The following is an 11,281-nucleotide window of genomic DNA, read 5'->3' as shown; positions in this document are numbered from 1 at the left end:
GTTGAAGACCATTACATCCCTACTGATTTCATAGTCCTAGAGACTGGGAAATGTATGGATGAATCCATCATCCTTGGCAGACCCTTCCTAGCCACAGCAAAGGCTGTGATTGATGTTGATAGAAGAGAGTTGATCATTCAAGTGAATGAAGAATCCTTGGTGTTTAAGGCCCAAGGATATCCCTTTGTCACCATGGAGAGGAAGCATGAAGAGCTTCTCTCAAAACAGAGCCAAACAGAGCCCCACAGTCAAACTCTAAGTTTGGTGTTGGAAGGCCACAACCAAAATCTAAGTTTGGTGTTGAACCCCCACATTCAAACTCTAAGTTTGGTGTTGGGAGGTTCCAACATAGCTCTGAGCATTTCTGAGGCTCCATGAGAGTCCTCTGTCAAGCTAATGACATTAAAGAAGCGCTTGTTGGGAGGCAACCCAATGTTTTATAATTAACTATTTTCTTTTGTTATTTTATCTGCAACCCAATGTTATATTTTATCTATCTTCTTTTGTTATTTTATTTTTTTGTAGGTTGATGATCATGAGAAGTCACAAAATCAATGAAAAAAGCAAAAACAGAATGAAAAACAGGAAGAAAAACAGCACACCCTGGAGGACGCACCTACTGGCGTTTAAATGCCAGTGAGGTTAGCAGATGGGCGTTTAACGCCCAGTCTGGCACCATTCTGGGCGTTTAACGCCAGAAAGGGGCACCAGACTGGCATTAAACGCCAGAAAAGGGCAAGAAATTAGCGTTAAACGCCAGAAATGGGCACCAGCCCAGCGTTTACACCTACCTCACCATTCAAATTCAAACCACTTTCCCACCCAAACCCACCCTCAAATGGCCGAACCCTACCCTTCCCCTCTCCTATATAAACCCTCCTTCACTCCTTCATTTTCACACAACTTAAACACCAATTCTCCCCCCTTTGGCCAAACACAGAGCCATTCCCTTTCTCCTCATTTCTTCTTCTTCTACTCTCTTCTTTCTTCTTTTGCTCGAGGACGAGCAAACATTTTAAGTTTGGTGTGGTAAAAGCATTGCTTTTTGTTTTTCCATAACCATTTATGGCATCCAAGGCCGGAGAAACCTCTAGAAAGAGGAAAGGGAAGGCAAAAGCTTCCACCTCCGAGTCATGGGAGATGGAAAGATTCATCTCAAGGGTGCATCAAGACCATTTCTATGAAGTTGTGGCCTTGAACAAATGTGTAATTAATTTTAATTGTAAGCACTATGTGCAGGATTCATTTGGTATTTTCTAGGACAATGACAGTTTGGCAGGTCTATTAGCTCTTGAACTTAAAGCCGACCTCCTCGTTTTATTGAGTGATGTTGAGGGCCTTTATAGTGGTCCTCCAAGTGATCTGAAATCGAAGCTAATTCACACATATGTGAAAGAGAAACATCAAGGAGAAATTACTTTTGGAGATAAGTCAAGATTGGGCAAGGGTGGCATGACTGTTAAAGTTAATGTTGTCGTTTGTGCTGCTTATGCTGGCACCCCGGTGATCATAACTAGGTGTGCAGAATTTGAAGCTGTCTTTCGTTGATATATTCCATTGAAAAGAACTTTTCTATGGAGAACTTGTTATAGTCATTTGATTTTTGGGTTGACCTTTGATAGAAGCACAATTTCGACAAACTAAGTTGTGGTCCTGAGTTAGAAAAAAAATAGAATTGAATTAGATAGATTACTTTAAGAAGCTATTTGCAACATATTATCCTTGATTGTCCTCCCCCTCTTCTTTTAACACAGCATTTAAACCAGTCTATGGATATGAGGTGACCTGCAAATACACTTTTTCACTTTGAAATAAACATAATGATCATTTATGTAAAGCTATCTATAGTAGCTCATAGTGCATGTAATGCTACAGGGAAAAAAATGATGCGTATTTCCACTTTTGTCAAAATCCCTTCCCTTTTATTTGAAGGAGGGTCTCTTATCCTCCTTATTCTTTGTATTAATCCTCATGCATTAATTATTTTATCCTTTTTGTTAAAGAAACTGAAATGGTAAGTGATAAGTAAAATAATAATTGGCTCTATGATATTGAACTGATTTAGTAATTTTTCTTTTTTCATGTGGTTAAACTATACAATTTTGTAACTCATGTTCTCTGATCTTGATTCTTGATCTAAGAAAAAGAATATCACTCCCTTTACAAAGAAAATGTTATCAGACCATATATTTTACTGTTAAACAATCAGCATTAGTTTTCACTATTTATACATTCTTTGTTCAGCTAGCTGATAAACTCATCTTGGAGAAAATATCATGTCCATTGGGAGTACTCTTGGTTATATTTGAGTCTCAACCTGATGCCCTTGTTCAGGTAAATTTAAGATTTCCATTCTCTTACATTCTTCTTTGGTCTTCAATTAAACTTCTGAGAATGACAAAGACATGAACACAAATAAAAGTTGTAAATCTAATATATATATATATATATATATATATGCATTTCAACTGGTCATGCTGGTATTATGAATATTTATCGTCTAAATATGTAACTGATATGAATGACTCTCCTGATTTGTTTGGCCTAAATATACTCAATTACAAGAACATTAGTTTTCCTTGATGTACAACAAAACTTGAGCTCTCTAATTCTTGCTACTAGCCCCATCATTTTAGTTTGTCATTCCAGTTGCTAAACATGTTAGGATCTTCTATTGGTTATCTCTTACAGTGACTAGACATTGTTTTGCTGACATTGTAGGTTGCAGCACAAGCATTGCATGCACCAGAAGTTATCAGTGACATTCTGAATGGAAACTTGGACCATGAGAGGACTGAGTTCTCTTTACCACCTTTGATGACTCTGGTAAGCAATTTAAATCTCTTATACCCCCACATTTTCCTTTTACTTTAGGTTGAATGACTTTCTTATCAGAAGAATATGAAGTCTATTGATTAATATTCTGACTATATATCATTTTTTAGTTACTAAGAGAACCAGGAACTGGTGGTTCATCTATGCCATCAATGGTTGGTGCTGTAAAAAAATGGCAAAAGTCTGACCCTCAGAAATCCCTGGACACATGGAGAAAATTGTCAGAGGCGAATTCGCAGTTAGAAATTCAACTGAACTTTTTGAGTAAATTAGCAAAGGAACAATGTGATGCATATAAATCTGTGATTAATAGCTGCAACAAGCTCAGATCAGAAAAGGTATTTCTTTCAAATCATTTGTGGTTGTTTAATTAATGGAAGTAACATCAAAATTAGAATTTTTACTCCTGTGGATGTAGAGTAAACTGATTGATAATACTCACTGTTAAATAACTAGAACATTTTGGCCTTATGGTATGCCTTGCATTAGATTAAATTTCTACATTCCTGTTTATTAGTTATTTTAATGAGATAGGACATCTTTACTATTAGACTTATACAATTAAGTTGACTTTTGATGGGTTTGAAAGAGATTATATATCCAACTTTACTGTTTGCCTGATTTTCAGTTTCAAGTGGTGTGACTGAATTTCTAATGCACATATGTGATATCATGTTCTTGAGACTACACTTCAGGCTCTCATGTTCTTGCTTTTCTTCTTGTGCTGATGTTGAAAATCCAATTCTCGCAGTGGATAGAGCAAGCTTCTGAACCCAACAAGGAAGCAGTTATTAAAGCATTGCTAGGTGCAAAAGAAGCTATGCTTGGGATTAGATATCATATGCGCCTAACGGGTGAGGCTGCAGGTGTTCCTGTAAGTTCCTTTCATTGATTTATAATTCATGCAGATTGAACCATAATCACAAACAAAACTTTTAGATGCTACACTGAACTTGGAAGGAGTGTTGTTGGCTGGAGTTTCAGGAGCAGGAGGATTTGATGCTATCTTTGCTGTTACTTTGGGAGATTCAAGCAGCAATGTGACAAAAACATGGAGCTCACTCAATGTTCTTGCCCTTTTGGTTAAAGAAGATCCTTGTGGCGTTTCTTTAGAAAGTGCTGACCCTAGAACAAATGAAATCACTTCAGCTGTATCTTCAATTCATATTGAATAATTTATTGTAAATATTGTTTATTTTTAATACGATGAGTTTGTTTATTTTTTGAAATATTATAAATATTCGAATATAAATTAGATAAAAATTTGTATTAAATTTATATTTATTTTGTATGAAAACAAGTTTATTTTGTAATTAGAAAAAGTAAAAAAAATTCTATTTTACCTTACAGACGGATTTTCTATCTGTAATCATGATTTTCCAAAGTTTAAATTACAAACGAAAAATTTGTCAGAAAATTCGTCTGTAATTACAAACGAAAAATTCGTCTGAAAATCTGTCTGTAGTTACAGACGGAAAATCCGTCTGAAAAATTACCTGTAATTACAGACAGAAAATCCGTCTGAATATCTGCCTGTAATTACAGACGAAAAATCTGTCTGAAAATTTGTCTGTAATTACAGACGAATTAAGTTTGTCGCCTTCAAGAAATGGAGGGAGAATTTACAGAGAAAAAATCCGTCGGCAACTAGTAAAAATCCGTCGGTAGTTTTTCGACGGAAAAAATCCGTCGGTAAATAATTTTCGACGGAACTTTTACAGAGGGACAAAATCTGTCGGTAATTTCGTAGGTGACCAAAAATCCGTCTGTAATAAAGACTAAATCTGTCTGTAAATCTGTCTGTATTTATCCATTTTCTAGTTGTGAACTGGCTAAAAGAAGTTTATTATTTGGCCAAATAATAAACATTGAACTTTATTTTATTTTATATTTAATTATGCATCCACTAATCAGCCCGAAGAAAGGTTGGTATTTGACCAATTGATAAAAAAAATATGTGGTAATAAATAGGTATAATTCTCATGTTTTAATGTGAACAATGAGTAAATCCAAAGATAGGCTTATTGTTTGACATAAAATTGTTGAGAATATTTAGTAAGTTGCACTAAATGAATTTATGTGTGCGTAGTTTATACGAGTACAGATCGACCCAAAGAAAATTCTGTACTTGACCAAAATATATGCGCATTTGTGATAATAAATATGTGATATTTATTTGGTTTCATGTAAACAATAAATTTGTCAAAAGATAAACTTATTGTTTGACATGTTTTATTATCAATGTTTGATTACTGTATTAAAATACCACTTAAAAATTAATATTTATTTTCAAAGACTAAATATTAATGTTGTGTTAGGTATTTGTGATGGACCCACCATTATATGATATGTAACTTGTGTGAATATATTATTTTGCTTTAAAATTGTATCTGTCAATGTTAGACTATTTTTTAAATATAATTTTTTTGGTAATTAAATTAAAATTTCTGTCATTGATGATTTATATTACTTCAGTGGGAGTAAGTATATTTTTACTATTTTTGAATGTCAATGGTATGCAGAATTGTAAATAACGTTATATAATCAACTCTAAGAGAGACAAGTATAGTCTCATTAGGTGCCTCAAGAAAGTTATAAAGTTCAAAAGTGCATAAGGTTTATTATGCTTCAGTAGTAGTTTGATAGATAATAAATTTGTACACTTACAGTTATTGTATACATTATTTATAAAATTCAAAAAATTAATAAATAATTAGTCAATAAATTAATTATTATTTAAAAAATAAAAACTTAAATTTTATGGTTTAATGAGATAGACTTATTTTTTTTGGTTTACCCAAACGATATCCCCCAACCCGACATGTTAAGGACTAATTCGTCGCGGATCTGAGCTCCATTTAAGGGTCTGCCACTGGCCAATGGGTTGCTGCATGCACAAGGTGTGGTTCGAACTCCCGACACTTTCTTAAGCAGACGAGTGAGCTGACCACTCGACCAACCCAAGTTGGTTGAAATAGACTTAATTAGAATAAAAAATTTTACACTAATTTTAAAGAATTTGATCCAAAATTAGACTAAACGGACCAAATCGGACCCATATTGGGCCCAAACCAAACCCAACTCCACTTAATCATATGGGCTCCTCAATTGATGTTTCACGCTGCACAAAGAAACGGAAGGAGGAAGAAGAACTTCCAACTCTAACACCACAATCAATTCCACATAATTTCTCGCTTCGAACTCTGATCGTCGCATCGTTTGCGGCCACGCGTCCACAGTGACGAGCTCTATAAAACCCAGTACATTATGAGATAAGAAAACCACATTTTTATTTTCTATTTTCTCTTCTCCAATTTGAAAATTTTCTGATTTTGGGAGTTGAAATTTTTGGTTAATTGAATGTTTTAGGATCAAATTGACTTGAGGAATTAGTGGGTTTTTATTTAATTGAGGCACATACAAAGTAAGGATCATCAACCCTAGTCAATCCCTTGTTTATATGTGTTTGGATTTTGAAATTTTGTATATGGATGTGGCAAAGTGATTTAGGTAGAGCATATATGTAAATTGGAGCATAGTTGTAAATATTGGATGCTTGGTGGGCTTTGGGTGCTATCATCTTCGAGGTTGAGAATTCTTGGGACTAAGTTTTATGCTAATTGGTGGTGTCTTTAGGTTATACGAAAAAATCGGTCAAGGTATGATTTTGGTTTCTCGTATTTAATATATAATGTCTTGTGAAAACTTAGGTTAGACGACCTAGGATAAGTTGAATTATGACTTTTTGAGCTTGATTGATAGTTTTAGTTAACAATGTTTGTTGAGTTGATAAGGCATGATAGATTTAATGGTTTTATGATATGAATGTGGTTGATGTGGTGAAACGATTGATGAATGATGATTTTTGATGGTGATAAATAAAAATATTTAATGTGGATATATGAATGTTAATAATTGTGTTGGTATGATCGAATATGTTGGAATGATATGTATTCAAAAATGAGGTATGATTGGTGGTGGTAGAGTGTGGAACTGTGTTTGGGTATGTTTTGGTACAGGGTATTGTTGTGTCAATATGATTATGAGTTATGTTTTTATGAAATTGGAGGTTTCAGGATTTTGTGAAAAATATGATTTTTGGTCGAATTTTGATGAGTCATAACTCGGCTTCCGGATCTCCAATCTTTTTGAAACTTATATCAAAATTAGGTCTGTCAAGTTTATGCCGTTCGAAGAACAGATGAAAATATTTTAAAATGAGAAAGTTATGCACATCGGAAGTTCGGTATGCAAAACTGAAATTCTGCAACATTTAACATTTTTACCCTTTCTGCAGAACTTGCGTACACGACCACCTGCACGTGACGCGACCAACCTTTTTGGGTTTGGCATCTTGCATACGCGAGTAAAGTGCATGCGTATGCGAGCAGTGACTTTAAGGGGTTGCATACGCGACCACCTGCACGCGACACGACCAACCCTTTCGGATTTGGCATTTCGCATACGCGAGCAAGGCAAAACAAGCTCCCGCATATGCGAGATCGTCCACGCGTACGCGACGCCCCTGTTTTTCAGCAAGGTAAATTTTTATATTTTAAAACCTAATTTTAAACCTCTAAACCTCTATTTTTACTCTTTTAGCCCCTAAATCATAGTTGTATGTTTAGTGATGAGGTGAAGTTAGAAAAGGAGGTACTTTAGTTGATAAGATGACGAAAGTAATGGTTGAGGCCATTAAGAAAATAAGGCAATATTGAGAATAATGAAATATGACTGATTGTTAAATCATTACGATTTATTGAGGAGGTGCGGTTGTGAGTATGCCAGAGATGCATATATGAGCTAATAAATGAATAAATGATGAAACATAATTATGATTGAATAAAGTTTAAGACATTCGTTGACCTTCTATACGTAAGATATGACCGGACACTTTAACTTTTTGGATTTTTCCATGGGCATGTATATATATATTATTGAGCTTGAGGTGTTGCTTTTCCCATGTCAGCTTGGGATCCTTCCCATGGATATTATTGAGCTTAGGGTGTTGTTTCTCCCATGTGAGCTTGAGATTCTTTGCATTGTTAAATTTTGAGCTTAGGAATGCATGTACAGAGGGAATATCCACAGTTATTTACTAGGACATGTCGGACTGGCTATGTAACTGACAGTTGATATCAATAGCCATAAGACAGGCATACATCATATGCATATATTTGTTTTATTTGATTGTGCATTAATTGGGCTTGCCTTTGTGAATTACCATATTTAATTGCCATATTTGCTATCTGCAGTACTTGTATTTTACCTGTGTTTGCCATTGTCTACTTGTTTGTTTGTATGGTTTCACTGGTATTGGAGGATTGGAGGAAAGACGGAAGATTTGAGGGTTTCAGTACGGTTTTGGTTAAGTTTAGAATCTTAGAGGACCACCTAATTTATGATTTCTGTTTTAGTTCTTTAAGTTTTATAGTCTGAGTGTCGGAGTTCTAGGATTGCCTCTGACTTTCTCGGGACCTTATATCTTATGTATGCGGCACATTTACCATGCTTAGAATCCCTGGTTCTCATTCCATACAAGTATATGTGGTTTTCAGATGCAGGTTAAGAGGCACCTCGCTAGGCATCGGGAGTTCTCTACAGTGAAATGGGCTTTTTGGAATTTTAATTTTTATTCTATTTTGTTATATCTATATGTATAGACTCTCCTTATGTATATATGTTTTACCTTTGCACCTCATAGAGGTCTATGGAGAACTAGGGTTACTTTTATGTATTTTTTGTTATGAATTTCTATATGTATGTATATATATACTCTCTGGCCAGCCTTAACTTCACAGGCTGAGTTAGGAGCTTGGCTATTTTGTACCCTTGACCTTCTATTCTCACTTTCTATATATGTATGTTTATGTACTTTAACTTTCTTCGTATGCAAGTAACCTTATTTTTCGAGCATTGCGCTTTTAATTTTGTGATTTCCCTTTTACTATCCAAGACTCCTTGTATATTACTTCTTTTCAACTACCATACGTTTATATATTTTATTTTACAGGTCGTAATACCACACCACCTCTATTTTACGACTAAAGCGTAAAGCTCTGTGTGTGGTAAGGTGTTACATTATTGGCATATTTGGCAGATATTTAAGTGAGTTAAGAATGAATCACTATTCACTAAATAGTAGATAAACAAATTTTATTATAGTAAAACATTACATATTCACACATATGAAGTCAGAAACTAAAGTTAAAAATCATTTAATATTCAGGTTCTGATTTTATTAATGTCTAGGTAATTTGATCCACTACAGGTATATTTATATATTCATTGGAAGAATTTTTTGAAAAGGTGTTGAGAAAACACTTATTATTCTTTCTACTAAAATACTTGAATATAGAACACCTTTAAAAGAGGTATCTATTTTCGTGACTACAAATACTTGTCACGAATTACGAAAATAAAATTGAAAAGCCACTTGAGTTATTTTATGATAATGTGTTAATAATTTAATATTTTAAATTTTTTGTTAAACAAAAAAAATTTAGAGTGTTTAAGAATTTTGTGAATAAGTTAGCACAAACTCCACAAATAAATGCATATTTGATTAGTAAAAAACAAACATCCGAAATCTTTTATGTGAAAACTATTTATATGGATATCATATATTTTATGATATTTTGTTTCAGTGAAAATGTGCATTTGGATGCTCATATAGTTTAGACAAATTTACGAAATAAAGTATTCAATTTTGTTTTCATTTTGATTTGTGATCTCATAAAGTTTATTAAAGTTAGACCAATTAAAAATAGGTATGCATGAGATTATTTTTGCATGTAAATTTTGAATTTTCTTATCCAAATTTGATCTATCGTTGAGTATATTAGTATGGTGATCATCGTGATTTTGTCGCGACACTAATATATTAAAAGCTGTTATAATTTCATAACTAATATATAAGACGGATCAAATTGTTGAACTAATCAAGGAAATAGCATTTAGATGCACGCATAAAGTTTATAAGTGATTATCTCAAGAATAATGTATATGTATAGCCCAAATGAAAAAAATTTAGAAAATTATTATTTCTTAATCTATTTATGCAATGGGCAATACATATATTAATTATAATCGCAAATTAAGCTATTTCATATTATATGTCTTGTATAGTTGATCTCATTTATTATTATAAATGCTAATAGAATAATTCATTATTACTTTTAACTTAAAATTAAATGAAAATAAAATCAGAAATATTATTTTATTTGCCTTTAGGATTTAATGGGTGTCATATATTCAAATATAAATAGTAACTTTGGGGTTTTGACTTCTAACACATCCAGGGGTGGCAACGGGGCGGGTAGGGGTGGGCTTTTGCTCTACCCGATCCCGTCCGCCGTACAACAACCCGCATAGAACCCGCCCCGCTTCTACTCGCGGGTAGTAAAACGTTGAACCCTAACCCGTCTTTGCGGGTATCCGCCCCGCTCCTATAATTATTAAAATCCAACCTCACTAAAAATTCGCTCCGGTACGGGGCGGGTAATTACTCGCCCCGAGCGGGTAGGGACAGAATAGATACCCGCGAGTTCGGGTGGTATTGCCATCTCTAAACACATCAAAATCGTTTTTGCAGTTTTTTTATTAGAAAAATTATGATTCAATTCTATCAAAAATACAAAAAATTTTAATTGAAAAAAATTAAATAATTAAATTTTTTTAGTTATGTTTACAAATTTAGATACATTTCTATTCTTAAATATTTTTTTAATAATTTAATATTGATGATTTCGGGATTAAAGAAGTAGTAGAATTTCCAACAATATTTACTAACAAGGTAGATATCAAGTGTATATAAAAAGAGGTATCTACACAACTTTTTAATGAAACAATCTATCCTAACCAATTGGGAAACAACCTCATTTCATAACAATCTATCTTAACCCATTGAGAAACAACCTCATTTCATAATAGACAAAATTTAAAAATACATAACACGGTTCTATGGTGTACAAATCTACAAACATTAGAACTAAAAGTACTCCTAATGTTTGATTAATATCGTCTTTATCTTTAACAAAATTTATCAATCTCTTATTCTATTTTTATTTTTTTATTTTATACAAATTAAAATTGGGAAAAATATTCAAAAGCGATATCAATCAATTTATTTAATTAAATAAAAGAAAAAGAAAAACATCATTTTTTATGGAGATATGAGCTAAACTAATAAAATAGTAATTAATAAAAAATGCGAATCACTCAGATAAAGACGTTTAAAATATTTTTTTAAAAGAATATTTTTTAGTAATTAAAATTCAATACATATAATGATTAAACTGTATTAATTTTGTCAAATTTAGATCAGACAAATTAATTTGGCCAAAAAATTAATAAATTACATTTTTAACCAATTTAAATTAATAATTTTTTTATAAAAAATAATTATAATATTTCTATTATAAAAAATGATTAAAATACTATTATT

The 11,281-nt window shown here is 32.8% G+C and overlaps 1 pseudogene; it reads left to right on the top strand.

Annotated features, from left to right (window-relative positions):
- LOC107465033 (phosphomevalonate kinase, peroxisomal-like) overlaps positions 1 to 4,040 on the top strand; it is a 10,513-nt pseudogene extending 6,473 nt beyond the window's left edge.
- The last annotated feature ends 7,241 nt before the right edge of the window (positions 4,041 to 11,281 follow it).

This window comes from Arachis duranensis, chromosome 9, assembly GCF_000817695.3.
Source record: "Arachis duranensis cultivar V14167 chromosome 9, aradu.V14167.gnm2.J7QH, whole genome shotgun sequence".
In the NCBI taxonomy this organism is placed as follows: Eukaryota; Viridiplantae; Streptophyta; class Magnoliopsida; order Fabales; family Fabaceae; genus Arachis; species Arachis duranensis.
This window is presented reverse-complemented; position numbering and strand designations above follow the sequence as displayed.